Source organism: Equus caballus, chromosome 6 (genome assembly GCF_041296265.1).
Source record: "Equus caballus isolate H_3958 breed thoroughbred chromosome 6, TB-T2T, whole genome shotgun sequence".
NCBI classification, from domain to species: Eukaryota; Metazoa; Chordata; class Mammalia; order Perissodactyla; family Equidae; genus Equus; species Equus caballus.
The window spans coordinates 21,156,379-21,179,638 of record NC_091689.1 but is presented as its reverse complement, the minus strand read 5'-3'; the positions used below and the strand labels follow the sequence as shown (position 1 = coordinate 21,179,638).

Below are 23,260 nucleotides of genomic sequence, written 5' to 3'. Positions count from 1 at the left end.
AGAGGTGCCAGGAAGACTGACAACATCATTCTTGTCCCCAGAGGCTGCTAGTCCAGCTGGTGAATCAGGCCTAAACTGTCAAACGAGGTGCTTGACTCCAGTGGGAAGCATCTCTCAGTTTTATCAAAGACAAAGTTACTAATTCAACCAAGTTCACGTTTTCCATGCCATGCTAGCCTTGGACTAAATCTAGGAATAAATACATATTACTCTGTGTCCTGGTGCATTCCATTTGAAGACCGCCAATCTTCCATCAATATCCTTCTCCAGCTCTTTCTGAGATTTCCTTGGGGGTGTTCATTGTGCTGATGTCCACTGCCTCCTCCATTTTCTCCTTTTCTGCCCTAACCCCCTGTGGAGACGTCTGTTTCATGGTCCTTCTAGAAGCCAGGGTCAGTGTGGTGGCCGAAACTGCTGGCCCCAAACACCACTAACCCACCTTGAGTTCCTTCATTCTCAGCGTCCAACAGATATTTCAGTGGCTTGGTTCCTTGGCGTCTACCCCCACATGTAAGGGACTCAGACCTCCAAGAACCTGGGGACTGCCTGAGTGGCTGACCCTGAGCCGTCTCAGAATCCCTCTTCTTATCTGACAACCTGACACTGGCTCTGTCAGCGTCTCCTGGGTGTCTCTGCCCTCTGGTCCCCTCCATGGGGTTCTTCCCAAGAGACACCTCAACTGGCTAGAAATCCTGAGATGAATATGAATCCCCGTGTGGACCCCCACACCTGAAAGCAGAGGGGTGATATGTCTTGGAACTGGTTTCCTCCCACAGAGTTAGGAATTTCCTGCAGAAGTGTTGAAAATGAGCACTTCCTCCTGAAATTCATTCTGCGCCTTAATCCTGCTCTTCTTGCGCCCGTTTGAGTAAGTAATTGGGACAAAGAGATGGGGGGGGCGGGTTGAAGAATCTGATGTGGGCTAAAGGCTTCGGAAGCAGACACTATGGGCAACCCACGCAAATCCACATCTCTGTCATCTTTCTTGCTGCCAGAAGCCCAGTTTTGCGTGGGGGTGTCCACTGCCTCATGGCGATATACTCAGCAAAAGTGACCATATACCCTTCTTCAGGGGAGATTGGTCTGAGCCATGAATTAAATCCATTTTTCTGAACAGTGATTTGCTTAGGAAGGGTCATGTGACACAGTTCTTATCTGTGAGGCTGGAGGGAAAAGCTTCCTGGAGAGGAGCAAGTAGATGGGCTTTGAAAAAATTTTCTTGTGTTTTAAAATTAGACACAGGAACCATATAGCTCTCCTTTGCTGCCTCTGAGTTCTGCTGAATGAAGATGTGATGGCTGGAGTGGCTGCAGCCATCTTGACACCACAAGGAGAGCCAACCCACACAATGAAGATAGCAGAAGGGAAATATGGAAGAAACCTGGGTCTTAGATGGTGTCATTGAACTGCTGAAATAACCAACTCTAGGCCTGCCCAACCTCTGGATGATTTATGAGAAAATAAATCACCTTTTACTTGGGATTTCAGCTACCTGCAGCTAAAAATCCTCAACTGGTGAGTTCCCTCAGACACCAAACATTGATGGTATAAAACATTCAGGGCTCCACATAAGAGCTGCTGTGTGAGAGAAGCTACACCACCACCTCTGTGCCAACAGATCATAAGCAGATTGAAAGCCGCCTTGATTGGCCCAGGCTAGGGGAGTGGAAGGGCTGACTGCCCAGCTCCTGGGTTAACAATGACCTCCAGGGAGCCAAGGAAATCCTGGCCAGGACAGCGTGGCACGTCTTGAGTGTAATTCCAAGTAAACAATTGGGAAGGTCATTAAATGTTAAACCCTATACCAGCGCTCAATATCTCAAAAGAAATGATTAAGATGATATTAATTGGTACCACTCATGGGGTGTTTGTTTTATGCTAGACAAGGAATTAAGCCTTTTACAGAGTCGTTTCATTTCATCCTCTGAAAGACCATGAGATCGGGTGTTCCTCCTGCCTGCACCACTGCCAGCCTTCAGTAGACAGATGGACAGACGGGTGATGGAGAGATCCCCACAATAATAGATACTGACCACTTATGGTGTGCCAAGCGCTGAACTAAATCCGTTAGGTGGATGTCTTCTTTACAGCTCCTGGTAAACATTGTGGCCTAGGGACCGTTTCTGTCACAGCTCTCATTTCACAGATGCACAGACACGCTTGGAGATGCTGGGTGTCTTGCCAGGGTCACAGAGCCCCTAAGCAGAGGGAGGGTTTGAATCCCGCAATGTGACTTCAGAACCTGTGCACCCACCACGAGGGAGCCCCTCGCAGCCAGGAGCTGGGGCCCGGCACGTGGCAGGTGCTTCAGATTATCCGTGACAGCAATGAGCTCGTCCTCTTGGACGGTCCCCCACCACTGCAGCTCAGAAAGACGGCGTGTGAGCTCTCCAGACGGGCGCCTCTCAAATCTAACATGTGCGTCGGTCACCTGGGGTCCTGTTGCATCACAGGTCCTGATTTGGTAGGGCTGGGGGGTGTCCTGAGAGTCTGCTTTTCTAGTAAGTTCCTGGAGACGCCATGCTGCTGCTCCCTGAATGCAAGTTTCAAAGCCGTTCATTCCTCAAGAGCTGCCAAACCTCAGCTTTGCATCACGCTAGGGCCCCAGAGATCTTGTGCCTGAGCTGAATTACCCTGGTCCCTCTAGGGCAGTGGCTCTCGAGTGGGGGCAATTTTGTCCTCCAGGGGACAATGGCAATGTCTGAGACATCTTTGGTTGTTGCCACTAAGGAGAAGGGTGCTACAGGCATGTAGTGGGCAGAGGCCAGGGACGCTGCTCAGTATCCTACAGTGCAGGACGCCCACATCACAGAGAGTGATCCAGCCCAGGACGTCCTCAGAGCTGAAGAGAAGACCCAGCTCTGCAGACTCCACAGCGGCCATTCCTTCTCCTTAGAACACCTACCCTCAGCGCCCGGCTCCGTTTCTCTCCCATTTCAGGTCTGTGTGTGCCCGCCCCCTTCTCTGCCCGCCCTCCTCTGCCATCCTATTTTAATGGGAACCCGTCCCTCACTCTCTCTCCCCTTCTCTGCACCCTTTTCCTCCGTGGCACTTATTTCCCCTGACATAATATGTATCTTCTTCAATTATCTGTTTATCGTCTGTCTCTTCCTATGTGTGTTTCCTGTTGCCACTGTAACAAATTGCTACAAGCTTTGGCTTTAGATGGCACACATTTATTCTCTTACAGTTCTGGAGGTCAGAGTCCTAAAAGCAAGGTGCCAGCAGGGCACCCTCTGGAAGGTCTGCTGGGGGCTCTGTTCCTTGGTTTTCTAGCTTCTGGAAGCTGCTGCCATTCCTTGACACACGGCCGCCTTGTGTTGTCCAATCCAGCAGTGTGGCATCTTCAAATCTCTCTCTGTCTCTGAATCTCCCATCTCTCTCTGATAAGGACCCCTGGGATGACATTGTCCCTTCCGGATAATCCAGCATCATCTCCCATCTCGAGATCCTTGACTTAATCACACTCCCCAGGTCCCTTTTGCTGTGTGGGGAGACGTATTCGCAGGTTTCATTTCTCGTGGAACCCAGAGCCTGGAAAGGTGCTGGTGTCTAGGAATAATAATTTGTTGAATAATGAATGGCTCTTTATTTTTGGAGGAAGTAATAAGAAAACTAGAAGCCACAGGAGACACTCCCCAGTGACGTCAAGTCTCACAGCTAAGAAAAACACAGTCACAGGGGGCACAATTCAACCCATAGCAATGAGTTTCTGTGAATTGAGGTAATGTGGGTCTGAACCTCTGAGTTTAATCAGCTTTGAGGAGTGGAGGAAACCCTGAACTACGGGAAATCCACCCAGAAACGGGGGCTGTGGTAGCAGCTGCTTGTTCTTCATATTTACACCTGGCCTCACCCTCGCGTCCATCCAGCCCTCTCAGTCACAGGGAACTTCCATCTTGCCAACATCATATGACGTTTGTGGGTTTTTTTTCCCCGAGGAAGATTAGCCCTGAGCTAACTACCGGCAGTCCTGTTTTTTTTCGCTGAGGAAGCCCGGCCCTGAGCTAACATCTGTGCCCATCTTCCTCTGCTTTAAATGTGGGACGCCCACCACAGCATGGTGTGCCAAGCGGTGCCATGTCTGCACCCGGGATCCGAACGAGTGAACCCCGGGCTGCCGAGAAGCGGAGCATGTGAACTTAACTCCTGTGCCACTGGGCCGGCCCCTCATATGATGTTTTACAGCTGAGTTTCAAGGTAGAAATCAGTGCTGCAAAGCTATCCTGATCCACAACATATTAGTACATGTGTTTGGATGCAGAGAAATAAGCCTGCTGTCCTGGGAGTGAAGTCAAGTCTCACAGCTAAGAAAAACTGGGAGATCTACATGTCGCCATTCTTACATCGATTTTTCCTTAAAACGAGAAATGTGGTGTGAGTTAATATAAATGCCAGGAGAGACAGCCTGGTGTAGCTTCAAGACAGGCGGCAGTTTTAGAATCAGGCATATGTAGATTCGAATTGTAGCTCAGGCACATAATTGCTGTGTGACCCGGAGTAAGTTTCTTAACTTATCTGAAGTTACATCCATAGGAGATGCTCAATAAATGAATACGAGTGGCATCCCATTTCAGTCACTTATTAGCTCTGTGACCTCGGGCAAGCTACCTGACACGCTCTCAGCCCGTCTCCCTGTATTTAAATGGTGCAGAGGACCCGCCCCACCCATGGCTGCGAGGACTGAGAATAACCCATCACGTGGCACAGACAGCCCTGCAGGATCTTGAATGTGACACAGGTGACAGCTCCCAAAATCTCAGTGGGACGTTTATTCTTCAACAAGCGTGGAAGGTCTGCCAACAAAAACTGCTCAAAAAATATGTGCGAACAATCCTTTGCTATTCTCCACTGAATATGCCAAAACTGGGACGGTTAGCAGTGTTGTCGATGCAGCATTGTTTCTGGAGCAAATCAAATTAACCCTCATTGTGAACTTCTCCCTGTTCACCTCAGTAAGATACTGATGGTCTCAAGAGAAACTCTTACAGATGTGGCTTTAGAAAACCATGTGTCAAATAGTCAATATTTTGTGTCTTACATACTTAGCCAGATGAAAACGCTAAAGGTAGAGATATACATGAGTCATTTACCTTTAGCTGAGTTTACCAATTATGACAACTTTAAAAAAAAAAAAAACATAAAACTTTTCAACAGTAAAAGGCCAACCCAGGAGGCTGGCCCGGTGGCTCAGTGGCTAAATTCACACATTCTGCTTCAGCAGCCTGGGGTTCGCTGGTTCAGATCCCGGGTGTGGACATGGCACCGCTTATCAAGCCATGCTGTGGCAGGTTTCCCACACATAAAAAATAGAGGAAGATGGGCATGGATGTCAGCTCGGGGCCAGTCTTCCTCAAAAAAAAAAAAAAAAAAGGGACAACCATAGCTAAAAAATGGGCAAAGAATTTGAATAGACATCTCTCCAGAGAAGATACACAGATGGTCAATTAACACATGATGAGATGTTCAATGTCATTAGTCATTATTGAATTGTAAATAAAACCACAATCAGGGCCCAGCCCCACGGCCAAGTGGTTAAAATTCCATGTGCTCCGCCTCAGTGGCCTGGGTTCTCAGGTTTGGATCCCAGGCACCGACCCACTCCACTCACCAGCTATGCCATGGAGGTCTTTCAGGTACAAAAAAATAGAGGAAGATTGGCATAGATCTTAGCTCAGAGTGAATCTTCCTCAGCAAAAAACAAAAACAGCAACAAAAACCAACCACAATCACAGTGTGATACCATGTCACGCACCTCAGATGGCCAAAATAATTTTTTTTTTTTTTTTGGTGAGGAAGATTAACCTTGAGCTAACATCCGCCACCAATCCTCCTCTTTTTGCTGAGGAAGATTAGCCCTGAGCTAACATCTGTGCCCATCTTCCTCTATTTTGTTTTATATGGGACACCTGCCACAGCATGGCTCGACAAGCGGTATGTATGTCGGCATCCGGGATCCGAACCTGCAAACCCCAGGCCACTGAAGTAGAGCATGTGAACTTAACTACTATGCCACCAGGCTGGCCCCAATAATAATAACTATTTTTAAGTGGAAAACAACAAGGGTTGGTGACGACATAGAGACATTAGAACCTTCATACACTGCTGGTGGGAATGTAAAATGGTGCAGCATCTGTGGACACAATCTGTTTACCTTTCCCTACAAAGGTAAACATAGAATTGCCATATGACCCAGCAATTCCATGCCTAGGTACATACCCGGGAGAAATGAAATGTGTTAGCACAAAAACTTGTACACAACTGTTCATAGCAGCATTCTACTTAACAGCCACAAAGCGGAAACAACCCAAATATCCATCAACTAATGAATGGATAAACAAAATGTGGTATATGTGTACAATGGGATGTTATTTGACAATGAAAAAGAATGAAGTACTGATTCACGCTGCAATATAGATGAACCTTGAAACCCTTATGCTGAGTGAAAGCAGCCAGACGCAAAAGGCCACATATTGCATGATTCTATTCATACGAAATGTCCAGAATAAGCAAATCCATAAAGACAGAAAGTATATTAGTGGTTGGCAGAAGGTGGGGCCGTGGGGCGTGACCACCAATGGGTATAGGGTTTCGTTTTGGGTGATGGAAATGTTCTGGGAATCAGACAGTGGAAACGGTTACACAACACTGTGAATATACTAAAACCCACTGAGTTGTCCACTTTAAAACCACGAATTTTATATGACTTACATCTCAATTTTTAAAATTGAAAAAAAAAAAAAAAAAAAAGCCCAAATGGAACAACTTACCTAATAGGTGGCCGCAATCATCCTCAGGGAAACGTAGTAACACAGTTGTTTCTCTTCAGCTTGACAAAATGATAAATTGTATCTGTTTACTTGTGTGTACCCAGCAGAGAGTGCTATTCTTATGCCGCTATATTTGAGCAGCCCAGGACCACGACGTCCCAAGCATATTTAATCAAGTTATTAACGAGGGCTGTGTTTGATCTTCTGCCATCAGCCTTAATTGCCACTGTTGGGCTCCCAGATATGAAATCACATCTTTGTATCAATTCCTTTGGTAAAACTCAAAGGCAGAACAGGGCTGGGAGAAAAGAGACAGCCCGATTCTATTGACCATGATTACTAATATTCCTGCTTTCGTTTCTCAGATCCTAGGTTTTTACACTCCCAGGAATATGTATTGATCCCAGAAAACACTGAAATGGTGTTGCTATTTATTACCTTGCAACCAGCCTTCCAGTAAACTCAGGGCCTTTATGCTAACCTCAGGCTCTGGTTCAAATGGAAGTTTGAATATCCAGACATGTGTATACATCTTACATGCCCATCCTCCTATAAGGGAGTCGCGTTACAATTATAAATCAATGGAAGGCCCCTTAGGCTGAAAAAAGATTCTGACCTTGGAGTTTCCGCGTTGTTCCTCCTCACTGTGCACGTAGATCTTTGTATCTCGATCCTCTGAAGATCCTATTAACCCTTGTTTGTCTGGTACCCCTTTAAGATTATGATCAACACGATTCAAGTAAGACATTCATCTACCGTTCTACGTTTCCTCTGGAATCAACAAATTCTACAGATGACCGCTTCTCAAGCTGTGACGTGCAGGGGACTCACCTGGGGGCTCGCTAAAATGCAAAATCTCACTTATTAGGTCCAGGTGGGGCCCAAACTTCCGCATTTCGACAGGCTACCTGGTGGTGGTGACGCTGCTGGTCTGCAGACCTCACTCTGAGCAGCCAGGTACGAAGCCATGGTTTCCACACTGTAGGAGATGGAATGTAACGCACGATATGCCGCTCGTGCACTTCCGGCTGCCGGCTCCAGTACAGAGGGAAGGCATGCTCATGTAGGAAGAGGACCCAGGAAATGCACAGATGTGCATTGGTCCCATGAAATGAATATTACCACCGCCCCTGCCAGCACAGGGCATCAGAAGGGGCACAGAGATACCAGCGGGTTGCTAGTGTGGCCCCAGGTATTCATGAGACACAGTGTGTGGCCTGAAGCTCAATATGGCACGTTCAATGTGAAGGTCAGTAGCCATGACCTTCCTGGGGTCCAAGAGGATCTGTATAATTTGCGGAATCTCAAGATGTTTGCCTGGTCTTAGAATAGATGCTGGCTGCATGGCAGCAGGGGATGCAACGTCTCAAGAGCAGCTGACAAGTTGTGCCTACTCCTACTGCATCCCTCCCTTCCGGTTCCTTCTATTCCCAGTGAGGCAGGGTCTCCATGCTCCCTGCATACGCATGTGCTTCTCTTCCCTCTCCAGCCCTTGTGGATCAAGACTCATCTCCATGCAGCTGATGCTCCCCGATGTAACGCGAGTGAAAATGGGGCAGTTCTGAGGGGATGTCCCTTCTCCATGCTCTCGCTCCCCTCTGTGAGATTGAAACCAAAGATTCCAAGATAACAGGTACAAGATGGGAACATCATCCAGGAGAGTCGTGCTGCTCAGCTGACACCAACGGCAACATGAGCCAGACTGAAACCTCCGTTGGGCTAGACCACAGAGTTTATTTGCTGACATAGCGAAGCTGGGCATCATGACATCCAGACACGCTCCCTACCAACCACAAGAACTCACAACGCGTGACAAGCAGCTGGTTATCAGGAAAGCTGGTGACAGTGAGCCTGCACATTCAAAATCCCCTCCAGTTTTTAGGAGTTTGTTCTCTGGGCTCTTGGTCAATCCCCTCCTACTTCTTACTTGTCGTAACAGCTAACAGCGTACATCTGGCTGTTGGCGCTCCCGGTTCCTCCCAGGTACTCCTAATCTTTTGGCATCCAGGGCAATGCCTTTCAAAGGAGGGCATCAAGTGAACCTCAAGTTTATTTAAAGCGCAAGCTTCCTTGCAGGTGTGTATAATTATACCCCAACTCCAAAATGCGGTTCCGATGAGAGGGCGTGCCGGGTGCACGCGGGCAGCAGCTTGTCCTGGGAGGTGTACTAGCTTCCTGTGGCTGCAAGTTACTACAAACTGGGTGGCTGGAAACAACAGGAATTTCTTCTCTGATGGTTCTGGAGGCCAGAAGTCTGAAATCAAGGCGTTGTCAAGGTTGGTTCCTTCTGGAGGCTCTCGAGGAGAATCTGTTCCATGACTCCCTCCTAGCTTCTGGGGGCTGCCAGCAAGCAATCCTCAGTATTCCTGGGTTTGTTGATGCCTCACTCCTGTCTCTGCCTCTGTCTTCATCTGGCTTTCTCCTCTGTGTGTCTTCTCCCTTTTCTTCCCTTATAAGGATGCTTGTCATTGCCTTTACAGCCCACCCTAATCAGGATGCTCTCATCTCAAGATGCTTAACTTAGTTACATCTGCAAGACCCTTTGTCCCAAAAAGGTCACATTCACAGGTTCCCATGGACGTATCTTTTAGGGGGCCACCATTCGATCCACTACGTGAGGCAGTAAGAAGCATATTCCCGAAGGAATTGTTGAAATATTGACGGACTTCAGAGCTCCGTGAGCTGGGCGGACTCACATGGCTGGTGTCCATGCTATGTAAGTATCTCCCGTGCTAAATGACACCACGGTGTGGCCAATACAGGCGCCCACCTGTGAGTCGCTGGCAGGGCATCGCCTGTTTTGATGTGTGCTCTGCCAAGGGGACAGTACCCTGCTGAGATGACACACTTTCTTTCAGTTTCTGTTAGTCTGTGTGTTTGTTTGGGTTTATAAGACCCCAACCCAGAGCCCCAACATTGGAAGAAAAGGCAGGGAACTTATTTCCCAAGTGGAGGGAAGAGGGCAGGCTGCCCTGACCCTTGTGGGGAAGGAGGTCAGCCATGTGCCCACCTGAGACTTTGTCAAGAAGCTTTTTGCCCAAGGTAGCTAAACCCCCCCCCCCCCCCCCCCCCCGCAGGAGGCGAGTGGGGCCCGCATGCTCTATGCCCTGGAATGCCGCTCCACCCACCTCAGTTACTCATGGAAATTAGAAGGAATGGGCTTCGTTACACCATTGTGAGTTTTTCAAATGGGATTCCACTTCAGTTACATTATGACATGGAGGCATTATGAAAAGTTACTGACAGAAGGAACACACGTGTGAAGAAGGATGCTCTGGATGGAATTTGATTCTCTTCCAATATTTGAATGTTGAACATGGACCCTCTCAGTTCACCTGCCTAATCAATAAATATCTGTCCTGTGCAGCTGTGGATTTCTGGCCATATGAGCCTCCATTAGGAGATGCCCTATCCTAGTAGAATGCTGGTAATGATTTCTCTCATTCAGTCCTAAAAGTGGTGGATTTCATGCACAGAGAAGCTGCCAGGTGTTACTTAGGGCATCTTTATTGGTCATAGAAGCACCTACTGCTGACTCAGTGGGCAGGCTGGTGGTCACGTGCCTTTGATCAGCAAGAGGGTGTAACTCACACGAAGACAGAATCCGGAGGGAGCAGGGAGAATGGAGGTGTGGGTAGGAAGGTTCTGGGATGGCTTGGGGTTGGCTCTAAGGATTGGGCCACGGCCTCCAAAGCCCAGCCTGATGGAGGCAAAGAGAAGGAATCGGCGCTCTGAACCTTTGAGATCTATAGACATCAGGTCTCCTCTGGGATCAAGGATGCAGGAAAGTCTGATGTAATAATAACAACCACCACCATTTATTGGGGCCTCTATGTTCAGGAATTTGCTAAACATCTTATAGTTTTATTTCTTTTAATCTTCACAGCAGCCCTGGGAGGTGGTATCCTAGTCAGGGCTCTCTCAGTTACAAGAGACAAACTAGGTCAAGTTCAACACAGGGAGGACTGGACGTATGTTGGGGTCACTTGAAGAACTGGAGGAAGAACCACAGAAACCATGGCACCCCCAGGGGCCTGGGGACCAGAAACGAGAGCGGGTCACCATCAGCACACGCCCCATCTCTGCTCCCTCTAGACGTTGCCTTTTTTCTCTTTTACAGTGGAAAGCTCTTTTCATACAACAAAACAGCAAGCAGCTTTGGCTTCCATCATGCAGTTTCTCCAGTTGTCCATCTAGAAAAAAATTCTGGAGAATTTAGCCCTGCTTGCATCTGGGGCCCAGTCCCAGGCCAGTTCCTCTGGGCAGAGGGGTGGCCCGTCTAGACCATGTGCCCACTCAATGAAAGTTGGGCCCATTCGTGCAAGAAGGGATGGAAGGTTCTGGAAAAAGCAAAGTAGCAGTAGGTATTGCTCTCCCCTTGGACGGATGGGGCAATGAGGCTCGGAGATGTCATGCGCCTTTCCAGGCATTTGAACCCAAGTATATTTGGCTCCACATCTTGGCTCTTAACCCCATCCTGGTGCTGCCTTGCCCAATGCCAGCTGTGGATCCCAGGCAGAGGCTCAACATGACCACGGGAGGGCCTGTTTGGGAACGAATGGATGAGAACAGGTGCTATATTCAATATATTTTGCATGGGCATTGCATTAATTTCCTAGTGCTGCTGGAACATATCGCCACAGACTAATTAGCTAACAGTTCTGGGGGTCGGACTTCCCCAAACCAGTCCAACAGGGCTAAAATCACAGTGTCAGTAGGACTGAGTTCCTTCTGGAGGCTCCAGGGGAGAAGTCATCCTTTGCCCTTTCCAACTTCTAAAGGCGCTTGCTTTCCTTGGCGCATCTCCTTCTCTGACTCTGACCCACCTGCCTGCCTCTTATAAGGACCTTTGTGACTAAATCGAGCTCTCCTGGAAAGTCCAGAATCCTCTCCAGGATAACATGTTGCCGTGTGAGGTAACATAGCACAGGCTCTAGGGGTTAGCACGCAAACATCTTTGGGGCCATTATTCTGCCCATCGCAGGCATTGGCCAATCAGAGCAGAGGCGCTCTGTGCTGCTGAGGCAGGGCCTTATGGCCCTCTGCTGTGCCAGGTGTTACAGAGATAGTTGCTAGCTCGTTGGGGGATCTGGGCAGAGGGAACAGGGAGCTTCAGGCAGTGGCTCTCGGCCAACTGACATGGAAATATTTCAACAGTAACGAGTGGCATCGTGGAACTGCTGAGTCCCAGCTGAGGGTCAGCCTGGGTGACATTCGATTGAGGGGTGTCATGGAGTGCAGCAGCCGACACTGGCAGCAGGTGGGGGTGCTGTAGGGTGGGGAGCGAGCACTAGAACCTGCGGAAAGAAGGGTGGTGCTGGGTCTGGGCAAGGCTTGCGCTGCTTCACCTGGGACCAGGGAGAGGGAGCCAGGCACATCCCAGAGCTCAAGGGTTCGGGGGCTTGGCGAGGTCAGTCGTGGCTTCAGGTTGGGTCCACGCGGCCAGATCTGGCCAGTGGAGGCAGAGGGAAACGAGAGCAAGGGGCTCTGGATGGCAGAGAGACCACCCCAGAGAGACCCACTCTTCTGACGCTTGAGATCATCTCAAGAAGGAAGCTCCCTGGGGCAGGCGGCTTAGGTACTTAGTCAACAGAAGGGCCCGTGGGTGAGAAACAAAGAAACCAGAGAGCGATCTCTGCGTCTTACAAGAAGAGCATCCTCCAGGGCCGGCCCAGTGGCTGAGTGGTTAAGTCTGCATGCTCCACTTTGGCAGCCTGGGTTTGCCGGTTCATTTCCTGGGCGTGAACCTATACAACGCTCATCAAGCCACATTGTGGCAGCATCCCACATTGAAGAACTAGAACGACCTACAACTAGGATATACAACCATGCACTGGGGCTTTGGGGAGAAAAAAAAAAAGAAAAAGAGGAAGATTGGCAACAGATGTTAGCTCAGGGCCAATTTTCCTCAAAAAAATAAATAAATAAATAAAAAAGGCAGAGCATCCTCCAAAAGAGAGAGACAGCCTCCCCCTCTGATGGTGTGGGATCCTCCATCGGCCTGGTTTGTCAGCCCCACCAGGATCCAGGGAACCCCATGCCTTCCCCAGGGCACTGGAACCAGAGCTGCCGGGAAAGGCCCAGGCCTGGGGTTGTGGGGAAGAAACGGATTCTACAGAAGGCCCTGGGCTGGAAGGCTCTGACCTAAGCACGTCCATGTTCTTAGATTTCCTGGGACTCAGGCAGGGCCTGCTTCATGGGCGGGCGACCATGTGGTTGCACAGGCTTTGTGCTCAGAAGGGCCTAGAATGGACTGGATAGTGTCCCCTGAAAGAGACACCTCTATCCTAACCCCCAGGACCTGTGAACGTGAGCTTATCTGGCAATAGGGTTTTTGCAGAGGTCATTAAGTTAAAGATCTTGTGATGAGATCATCCTCGATGTGGGGGCCACCAAATCCAATGACTGGTGTCCTTGTAAGACACAGGGGAGGGGAATTTGAGATGCAGAGACACACAGACAGAAGGGCCCTGTGAAGACCGAGGCAGAGATGGGAGCGATGCAGCCGCAAGCCAAGGATCGCCAGCAGCCACCAGAAGCAAGAGAGAAGCGTGGGACGGATTCTCCCTCAGAGTCCTGGCAAGGAACCGGCCCTGCCAACACCTTGGTCTCAGACTTCCGGCCTTCAGAACTCAAGAGAATAGATTTCCGTTGTTTTAAGGCACATGGTTTGTGGTGATTTGTTACGACAGAGTTAGAAAACTAATCCAGGCCCCACACTTGGTTTAATGTCCTGCTTGGCCGCTGTCTCAAAATTCTTAATGCTTCTGACCCAGGGCCCCACATTTTTACCTGGCTCTGGGTCTTGCAAATGTATAGCTGGCCCTGAGCTTGGGTTTCCATGGGAAGTAATAACGGTATGCCTGCCCTCCAAACCTGCTCATCACTCTCTCTGGGTGGCAGTGAAATGGCTCTCCAGTCAACAGCAGAGGGCCCTGTGATAACCGCCCTGGAATAGCTAACCGGAAGCCCCTTTGCGTTCTTTCAAGAGGAACTTAGGCCCATCCAGAGAAGAATGGGTTTTTGAAAGCCCCAAAGCCATCCAAGTGCGTGCCCAGGGGTCATGTGGAGGAGATCAAGGCCCTCCCGGTTTCTGACGGTTCAACCGCCTTAGCCGTGTGCACAGACCATCCCGGGAGCGTGGCCGCTCTTTCTGCCTTACACCCGAGACTTGATGCCCAGGGCTGGTGGAAGGAGCCAGAGGCACCCCTGCCTGTCGCTGTGTGCTGAGTTATGCAGGGTCTCATGAGTGTGTGTTGTTCCTTCTAAGAAGCCCAAGGAGCATTTTCTTATGGTGTTTTTGTAGTTATTCTTTACCGAAAAGATGCAAATGATCCATTTTCTTTCTGTGAGTGAGACACTAGAAGAGTCTCTGTGTGAGAGCCGGTTCTCAAAATGACTAATCTGTTCATTGGAATTTGGTTCCTGAGTAGGGTGGCTTTTCCTGAGTTCTCTCCAGGAAATTGCTATGACCAGTGGCCTCTCCTACTACAGAATCAACGTCACTCCCTCGCCCCACCTGAGTCACCGTGCTCACTGAGGTGAAGCTGTCCTGCCCTTCAGAGAAGCCCCAGGTCCCAGATTACCGAGGAGGCCACAGGTAGGCAGTACCCAGCCAAATTTAGGGCTACCTCGTTTCGTCCATCTAATTCCCTGTGAGCGTCCAGTCACCTGCACCAAGCGAGATTCCTCCTGACTTGTGAGTCTGGCAGGTTACCAAAGCTCAGAGTCTGCATAGACTCTGCACTAGGTTTCTTCCACAAGAGCGTATTCTTGTGAAATCTAAACCAAAAGGGAGAGCTGGCAGACAGGATATTTTTCTCTAGACCCGTGACTTAACTGTTAGCCATGAAGTGTCCTGGATTTAATGAAATGATGTTCCCAGCCTGGGTCCCCTTGGTGCCCACCGCAATGGCTTTCTTCGTGAGATGGGGAGAGGAAGATGCACAAGACCCCAGACCATAAGTTCTGATCCTGATGTGTGTGAGTTCAGACTGTGCCTTCCGTGGTCCTGTAGAGAAAGCATCATCTGAAGAGTGAAGTGTTCACAAACAGATGCTCATAAGTTGGGTGTTAGAGAAGGACTCATGCCCTAGGATGAAACCAGATTGGATTAGCCCAGCGAAACTTCCAATTCTAAAATTCTATGCTTCTGTGTAGTCCTAGAGACCCATTATGTCAGACTCTCCAACTTGTGGCAAATTGGTCAACGCACAACCTTTGATTCTAATTTACATGGCAACCCTACTTACCCTCGAGTTTGGAAATAAAATGAGCGTACCCTCTAATGTTGTTACCCGGGTAATTTCTGCCTTCATGTGTAGCCCAGGATTCCTCAGTCTTTAAACCATCAATTATATGTCCTGATTCCAGACTAGAATGTAATCAATACTTACTTATTCGGGCAAGTGTCTACCCGCAGCTTGCTGAGCCTAGCAAGTAAAATATTTACGACCTGACAAACCTGTTTTAACTATTCTCTCTCATTACTTTATTATAGCCAACTGTCAATGGCTCAAATCTAAAGCCAATTTGTTTCGAGTACAACTTGTGGAGTCTATGTTCCAGAAAGTCTGAAGATATTTAGAATCTAGGAATCAAAAATTCACATTAAAAGATATGTATTCTCTCCCAAGTGTTCATTTTTAACTGTCTCAGGTAAGTGCCACATTTAATATGAATTCCTTCAACATCTACCTTGGGCACAGGAACCAGCTCCAGTGCTAAGGGGAGCCAGGATGACCGGTGACCATTGTTCTTTCCTTAAGGAATGCCTTCTTAGGGGAGGAGCCAAGAAAATCCCTGGCAGGGGGTGGGGTGGGGGATGGGGATGCCCAAAGTCCTCTTCATGCCCCCTACATGGCCCTGACCACACCTCATGGAGATTCTCTCTGTCTGTGTCTCTCTCCCCCTCTAGCTATGGCCTCTCACGGATGGAATCTTCTTTTGTCTTTGCATCTTCCATACCTACCTCATGGCTTGGTAAAGAGTAGACATTACTTCATTTCTTTGCACTCTGATGAAGTCCAAAATCATGCAAAGGCATCAGTGACTATGTCTCCCAAAGAGCTTCGACATCAGACCCCTGGGTCTTCCCAATCTCTGCCCTGCTCAACCGCCTCAATAGCTCCCATGTGCTCTTGGCCTTGTCTCGTTCCATGAATGATCGCGTCCATCACAGTAAGTTACAGCTTGTTGCTTCTGTGCCTGTCTCTCCTGGAGCTGCTAGAAGTCAGAGGTCGGCACTTGTCCCTCTGTTGTGCTCAGTACCCAGAACACGCATGATCTGCAAAGTTTGCCACCAAACAGTCGTGTGGGTGGAGGAGCAAATCCATAAGGAGGAAGAACGTGGCAGGGAGAGATGAGAGGAAGCAGAACCTAACCTCCCACCAGGAGGGCTGGATGGCTGGGCCCTGAGCAGCTGCAGGCAGAGTTGGGGTTCTCCACGCTCTTGGGGAGCGCACACATCAAGAGTGGATGGTTTCCTACAGGAGGATGCACCACTGGTTTCTCCAGCCAGGCCGCTTACCCCCTGGGAGAAGCTTGTGCAGCCGACAGCTGGGAAATAGCGCCTAACTTGAGGTCTGTGGTCTCTGGGCTGCTTTGGATGGAATAAAGAGGAGTTTTATAAAAGGCGTGTAGCTCAAATGTGGAAATGTGGCTGTGAAGGCATGCTCCAGTTCAGGGTTTCCAAAACTTCCCTGATTATGAACATTCCCCAGGATGCTAGCTGAATGCAGAGATTAACAGTTCCTGGCAGTTGGTCTGGATTGGGGCCTGAGAACAGGGAACATTTTGATGTTTGTTTTTAAGGAGTTTCTCTGTGAGATCCATCCTCTGGGATCTTTGGAAGATACCACTCTGCTTCACGAGAAAGCTCTGTCCCCTTCATGCTCAGTCGCTTTCCTGTCTGTATGAGAGACACCCCAGGACTATGGGTCCTCATCAAGGGAAGAGTGTCCTGGAGGACTCTGGCCAGTGCCTTGGGAACCCCACTGTTCTGCAAGTGTGGGGACCTCAGTGACTCATATCCCTCATGGCCACATCAGCCCTCACTCCTTTTCAGATAGGTGTCTTTGAAGAGTACAATAAAAGGCCAAAAGTCTAGTGTGTGTGGGGTCCCCAGTGTGGTAGCTTGGCCACGGTTGTGTCCAACATCAGACTCTCTGGAAAGCATGGATGGAAAGAAGCCCTGGTGCTGGGGGACTGCAAAGGCTGCCCGCCCCTCACAACCTGAGCCCTGCGTCCCTCCCAGGTCCTGTTTGCTCCAGCATCGCAGAGAAGACAGGCGAGCCCCTTGGGCAGAATTAAGATCATAAAGTTGAACCATTGCAGAACTGACCTCTGATAAAACATAGCCCCCCTCCCTGAAGAATCCCAGCAGATTGACACATCCATACAGATCCGTCAGCTCTGGCTGCCGTAACAAAATGCCATGGGCTGGGTGGCTTCAGCAATAGACATTTATTTCCCACAGTTCTGGAAACTGGGAAGCCCAAGATCAAGGTGCGGGCAGAGCTGGTGTTTGGTGAGGGCTCTCTGGCTGCCTTCTTGCTGCGTCTTCGCATGGTGGAGAGAGAGAGACAGAGAGAGAGCTCTGGTCTCTTCCTCTTCTTATAAGGACATTAATGCCATCATGGGGGCTCCACCCTTAGGACCTCATTTAACTCTAATTATCTCCCAACAGCCCCACTTCCAAGTACCATCACTGCGGGGATTAGGGTTTCCACAAATTAATCTGAGGGGCACACAATTCTGTCCATAACATCATATTACTCATACCATCCACAGATGCACGAAGGCAGTCCCTCTCGGCGTGTCCACGAAGCACATCAGAGGACTCGGACTGAGTTTAGAGCCGTGGACCACAGTATTTGTTGCACATGTTTATCTGATGAGATGCCCTTCCTTCTGGTCTGCAGAAGTCTTTCCAAGTTGCTCGTCTGATGAGCCTGTGGAATTGCAATGGCTAAACATGTCACCATGCCATCTCACCAGAAGGCTCTAGAGAATCCAGTAGGAGTTAATTCAGAGTGGTAGTTTGGTGTGAGTTTCTGGCCCCGTGGAAAGGGGCCATGCCCTTGCAACAGTAGACTGTCCAGTAGAAGGTTGTGGACTTGAGTGGAGCTGCATTGAACAGGGGCAAAGACAAGGAACCTGCCTGAAACAGCACAGCATCCAGCACCCAGGTTGGAGCACCGGGTTGGGAATAAGACAGCACCTGTACAGGGACAGCCAGTGGCCCTGGGGCTGCCCACCGCCATTGGCGGAGACTTCCCAAACCCACAGTGAGGCTGCAAATGTCTGCATGCGAGTTGCTGCCCATCGAATGATGAGCTGAAGGTGAAAAATGAGGAGACTCTGGTTTTTGTCTTCTTGGATCCTTCTAAAAAGTTGATTGATTGGTTATTGGCTGATTTCAGAAAGCTCCCGGGACTTTTGGCAAGATAAGAAGTGATAAGGACCCTTGCCTTAGTGATGTCAGTTAGACACTGAACGGAGCAAAGTGCACCCAGAGACACCTTCCTTTTGTCGTGCATCATAGGTAGATGTTTAGATGTTGTGTTATGCAGTACAGTTGAGCTGGAAGGAAGCTTCGAGCACATTGGTCCAACTTCAGTGACTTCCCATGGCTTGTTGGATCAAGACTGAGCTTGACCCTCAAGGTCTTGAGATGCCCAGCCCTTGCCCACTCTCCGCCCCATTCCTTGTTCTCTGTGCTCATCACAGTGTGATTTCTTGAAGACCCTTCTCCTCCTGCCCCAGGGCTTCTGCATATGCTATTGCCCCTTCCCAGAGAGCTCTCCTTCCTTCTTTTTTTGTCTTTATAAATCCTCCTCTCTCTCCAGCTCTCCAGCAACCTTGACCTCTCACAGAAGCCCTCCTGACAGGTCAAGCCTCACGTGCCCTCACGTCATGTACCTGGCTCTCAGCACTCGTCTCAGCTGAAATTTCCTGTTATTCGTGGGACCATTCTGCTTCTCTCTGTCTCTCCTGGCAGACTGGGAAGAGCCACATGAATGAGAACAGGGTCTGCTTTATTCCCTTGTCCCCTTAGCTATGCGACTGCACCTAACACTCAACAGGTAGTGGTGACATGAACAAATAAACTCCCTCTGGTCCCAGGTGAGGACACTGAGAGTCACAGCGATAAAAGATGAAGTGACCTGTCTCTGGCTCACAGCTAACCCTCACACCAACCTGGGTGTAGACACGATCATTACCTTCCTCCATTTACAGCTGAGGCTCAGAAAATATGACGGTCACTGCCAGTGCCCCACCCAGATCCCCCTGGCCCTCCCGGAGCCACCTGCAATAGGGGATGGCTCCCTGCCTGTCCCTCACCTCAGGTGTCCTCTGGCCACATGAGCCGGCTGGATCTACTCGCAGGCAGGACAGAAAGCTGGGAGTTAAGGCTCAGGGAGCAGCCCTCGATCACTGAGGGGTGGAGGTTGGAGAATCGAGGGCTCCCTTGCCCTTCAGGAGGCCAATCTGAGGCGAGTTTTCCACCCGGCCTTTCCCAGGGCCCCTTGTGTGACTGAACCCCACAGAGGCAACCTGCTCATACCACATTCCCTTTTAGCTTTCCTTCCTGACAAATGTCCCCACCCCCTCACAGTACTTCCTGGGATCGCTTCCAAAATCAACTGTTTGCACCTACAATCCTGGAAACCCAAGCGAACACAGAGAGAGAAGAGCAGGAACTTGCCCAAGGTCATTCAACAAGCTAGCGTTGGGATCCAAGCCCCGGGTTCACCATCACGCCACACAGGTACCTGCCACCTGACTCATGCCACATCCTCGTAATAAGTAGGTCACTGCTAGTGGACAGAGTAATAGCCCCCAGAGATGTCCCCACCTTGATCCCCAAAGCCTGTGAACGTGTTAACTTACCAGGGAAAGAGTGGAATTAAAGTTACTAACCAACTGACTTTAAGATGGGGAGGATACCCTGGATGATCCAGGTGGGCCCAGTGATCACGAGGGTCCTTATAAGTGGAAGAGGGTGGCAGAGCAGGAGAGTCATGGGGATGCGGCCATGAAGAAGGGCACAGACAGACGCCCCATTGCTGGGTTTCAAGATGGAGGAAGGGCCTTGAACCAAAGAATGCAGGTGGCCTCTAAGAGCTGGAAAAGGCAAGAAAACAGATTAACAGGTTCTCCTCCATAGCTTGCAGAAAGGAATGCAGCCCTGCCAGCACCTTGATTCCAGCCCAGTGAGACCCGTGAAGAACTTCTAACCTACAGAACTGTAAGAGAAAATATTCATGTTGTTCAAGCCACTACAGTTGTGGTCATTGGTCACCCCAGCAACCGGAAACAAATACTACCCTTAAAAAAGTTAGCACTCCATCCCCAGCTGTGATTTATGAACTAGGCTCGGATTTATTTTTATTCTTATGACTTATATGTCAATTAAACCGCAGAAGATCTTGAAGACGTTGTGGTCCTGGGTGGACTGATTTTGTTTTGAAAACATACACCTTACACTGTTAAGCATTTACAAGGCAGGCTCTCAGAATGCTTTGCCGACACCGGAAGAGGAGAGCTGTGCACGATTACCCGAGGGCTGAATTTGCCTGGCTCCAGTTTGATGAGTTGTTTCACTTCCGCCTGTTCTGAGCACTGAAACCACAGCAATATCGCCACCCTGATACCATCAATTTTCAAGTGCGCGGTGAAAATGCATGTAAATAATAAACCGCCCGTGCTTCTGAACAGCTCCCACCTGTGCCTTTGGAAAACATTCAGAGTGCAGTAAACAACTATGAGAAGGGGAAAGAAACAGCAAATGACGACTCATCAAGGAACAGATTTTTATTAAGACTTTAGAAGAATTTTTCCTAGAGGACAGTGGCTAATGTGGTTGCCTAATTGTTGGGGGACCCAAAAAGTAGTAACCTTGAGAAATTCAATCCAAGTGGAGAACACCTTACCTACATGGTGAAACTTAAGGAAGCTAAAAGTTAGAGCAAAGAGGGTGAGCCCAAGAACGTCTTCTCGGGGACACACATGGGGGGCATATTCAGGGCCACTGGTTTTATGATGCTGAGAAAATCGAGAATGAATTGACTGCCCCTCCCTGAGCTCTTTCCATGAGGAGGGGAATTCAGAGATGCTTAGAGGAAATTGTCCCATGGGGAATGGGTGGCAGAGAGTCTAAAGAAAGGAATGGAAGATTCTCACTGGGATGTGGTCCTTAGAAACTGATTCCATTCCATTAAATATCGTTTTAATGACCAACCATTGTGTTCTAGACATTATACTTGGTATTTGAGAGAGAAGAAGGAACCAGGCCTTGCCTGCTTCCCAAAGCCCCAAAGCCTTAATGGCCTGGAGGAGGCTACAGAATGAAAACCAAATGCATTACGAGACAATGCCATACGCCCCGTCTCTGAAAGTGGACAGAGATGTGGAAGGAGCTCAGAGCATGGCACGGTTAGATCTGGGTGCCTTGGAAAGCTCTCTGCAGCAGGTGCTGTTGGAGTTGCTGGCCAGAGGAAACCACCAATCCATGTGGTATTTGGCTGGCATCCTCATCTCTTGTCATGCATCTGTTCTTTTTACGGCATTATTCATGCTGCCACTTCCTTAAAGCCTGTTTTTCACTTCTCCCTGGGCAAGATGTCATCTTCTCTGGGTTATTGGCTAGAGTGTAGGGTTATCAGGTGACATGGCAATAAAGGCTTTGTGCCCCCCCCCTTGGGCATCCATGGGGACCCCTGTACGGTGTTTTCTGGTTGGAAGGTTAAGTAGACCACCTCAGGCAGTGGTCTCAAGGAGATAGGAGAAGGACCAGTTGGAAAGGGCAATTATTCAGAGATATAAACTAGAGCAGGGGGAGTAGTGGAAGCCTGGAAGGCTATGTAGGGGTGAGGGGCCGACGGAAGCAGGAGAAGCATGTTCCATGATCTGTGTGAAGGACACAGTCATAAGAAAGGATGTGCCACTCAGGAGCTGTGGACGAGGATCTTGCTAGGAGGCCACACCCATCTGGCTAAGGTTTGTGCCTACAGTGGCCCTAAGGATATCACAGTCTGTCCTCATCAGCTCGGGCTGCCATGACAAAATGCCACAGATGGCAGGGCTTAAACAACAGAAATTTCTCTCTCACAGTTCTGGAGGCTGGAAGTCTGAGATCAGGGTGTTGGCATGGTCAGGTTTTGGGGAGAGCCTGCCTCCTGGCTTGTAGATAGCTTCTCACTGTGTCCTCACATGGTGGAGAGAGAGGGAGACCGCAAGCTCTCTGGTGTCTCTTCCTATCAGGCCACTAATCCCATCATGACCTTATTTAAACCCAATCATCTCCCAAAGGCCCCCTCTCCAAAGACCGCCACATGTGGGGTTAGAGCTTTCATATATGGATTTGGGGGGACACAATTCTGTCTGTAGCACAGTCCAAAGTGGTCGAGGTGAACGACTGAGTGCACAAATGTTCTCATCGTCAACCTTGGGGAGGAGGCGGGATCACAGCTTGCTGGCCAATGGCATGCCCATGAAGATGACTGGTGGCAGTTTGGGGACTGTCGGCAGCAGGTCTTCCATGCTCCAGGATGCTACCTGGAGACGAGACTGGTACCCAAGGCTGGGCCCTACCCAGTGAATTAACCAGGGTCAAGAATCTGACCCTTAGCCCTATAGGCTCAGGAACCCTGTCTCTTCAAGGGCCCAGGAAACCATGATGCCATTGGACTAGTTTGCAAGAACTACACCTGTGAAGTGGATTGGAAACCTGTATGAGCCTGACAGGTGAATTCTCCTGCGTGTGGTTTAGGGAGCCAGCAATCCAAGCAAGGAGCTCTGCTGGACACATTCCTCAGAAACAGGAATCCCTCTTTGAAGGGACAGTGACTTCTGACTGGTTTGGCCTTCAAGGTAATTGTGTGTCTGCTCTGATCCATCAGTATTGATTTTAAAGTTTAACTCTAAAATAGGAAAATCTGGTTTCTAAGTTCTAGAGGAGCCCTGTAAGGGAATTCAAACTTTGACTATTAGCTCTGTTATATGCCCATATATGCATTAGGGGGGTTATATTTCTGCTTTTATAAATGTAAAATCACCGTTAAAGATTATGCTTCAGAACTAACTGGCTTAAATCTATTTATTTGTAAAGAAACAAAAAGCTCAAATCTTAACTTCTCTAAAAGGTAGAATTTCCTTAAAAATCTGCTAACAATTTGGGATTTCTAAACATGTTGCAAATTTGATCAAAAGCAAAGAAAAAGAAAGCTCGTGTGTGTGTGTATGTGTGATTTCATACATACAAAGATTCTAGAAAATATTCATAAATGACAAGTACATAATATCTATAGTGTACTTATAATGACATTTAAACTTTGAAGAAACGTAACTCTATCTCATAAGAGGGAACTTTTTTGAAGTTGAAATTGCTAAGTTTTTCCCCCTATAGTTTATACCTAAAGGGTTCCTGGACCATCAGTTCCTTATATAATGTTTTTGGCAGTAGTTTCTAGCCCGATTTGCAGGAT

The 23,260-nt window shown here is 49.0% G+C and overlaps 2 long non-coding RNA genes across 3 annotated transcripts; one reads left to right on the top strand and one right to left on the bottom strand.

Annotated features, from left to right (window-relative positions):
- Positions 1–3,154: 3,154 nt before the first annotated feature.
- On the bottom strand, positions 3,155–11,314 carry LOC138924586 (uncharacterized). Its single transcript, XR_011439559.1, has 2 exons — positions 6,771–11,314; positions 3,155–3,552 (listed from the first exon to the last, which is right to left on the bottom strand). It is a non-coding gene; the product is annotated as an uncharacterized lncRNA (long non-coding RNA).
- Positions 8,901–18,926, top strand: LOC138924585 (uncharacterized). Of its 2 annotated transcripts, XR_011439557.1 has the most exons (5): positions 8,901–9,046; positions 9,362–9,486; positions 14,265–14,370; positions 15,271–15,428; positions 15,688–18,926. It is a non-coding gene; the product is annotated as an uncharacterized lncRNA (long non-coding RNA). The 2 variants fall into 2 exon arrangements; XR_011439558.1 differs by lacking the exons at positions 14,265–14,370; positions 15,271–15,428; positions 15,688–18,926 and adding an exon at positions 9,848–10,136 and having other exon boundaries at positions 8,918–9,046.
- The last annotated feature ends 4,334 nt before the right edge of the window (positions 18,927–23,260 follow it).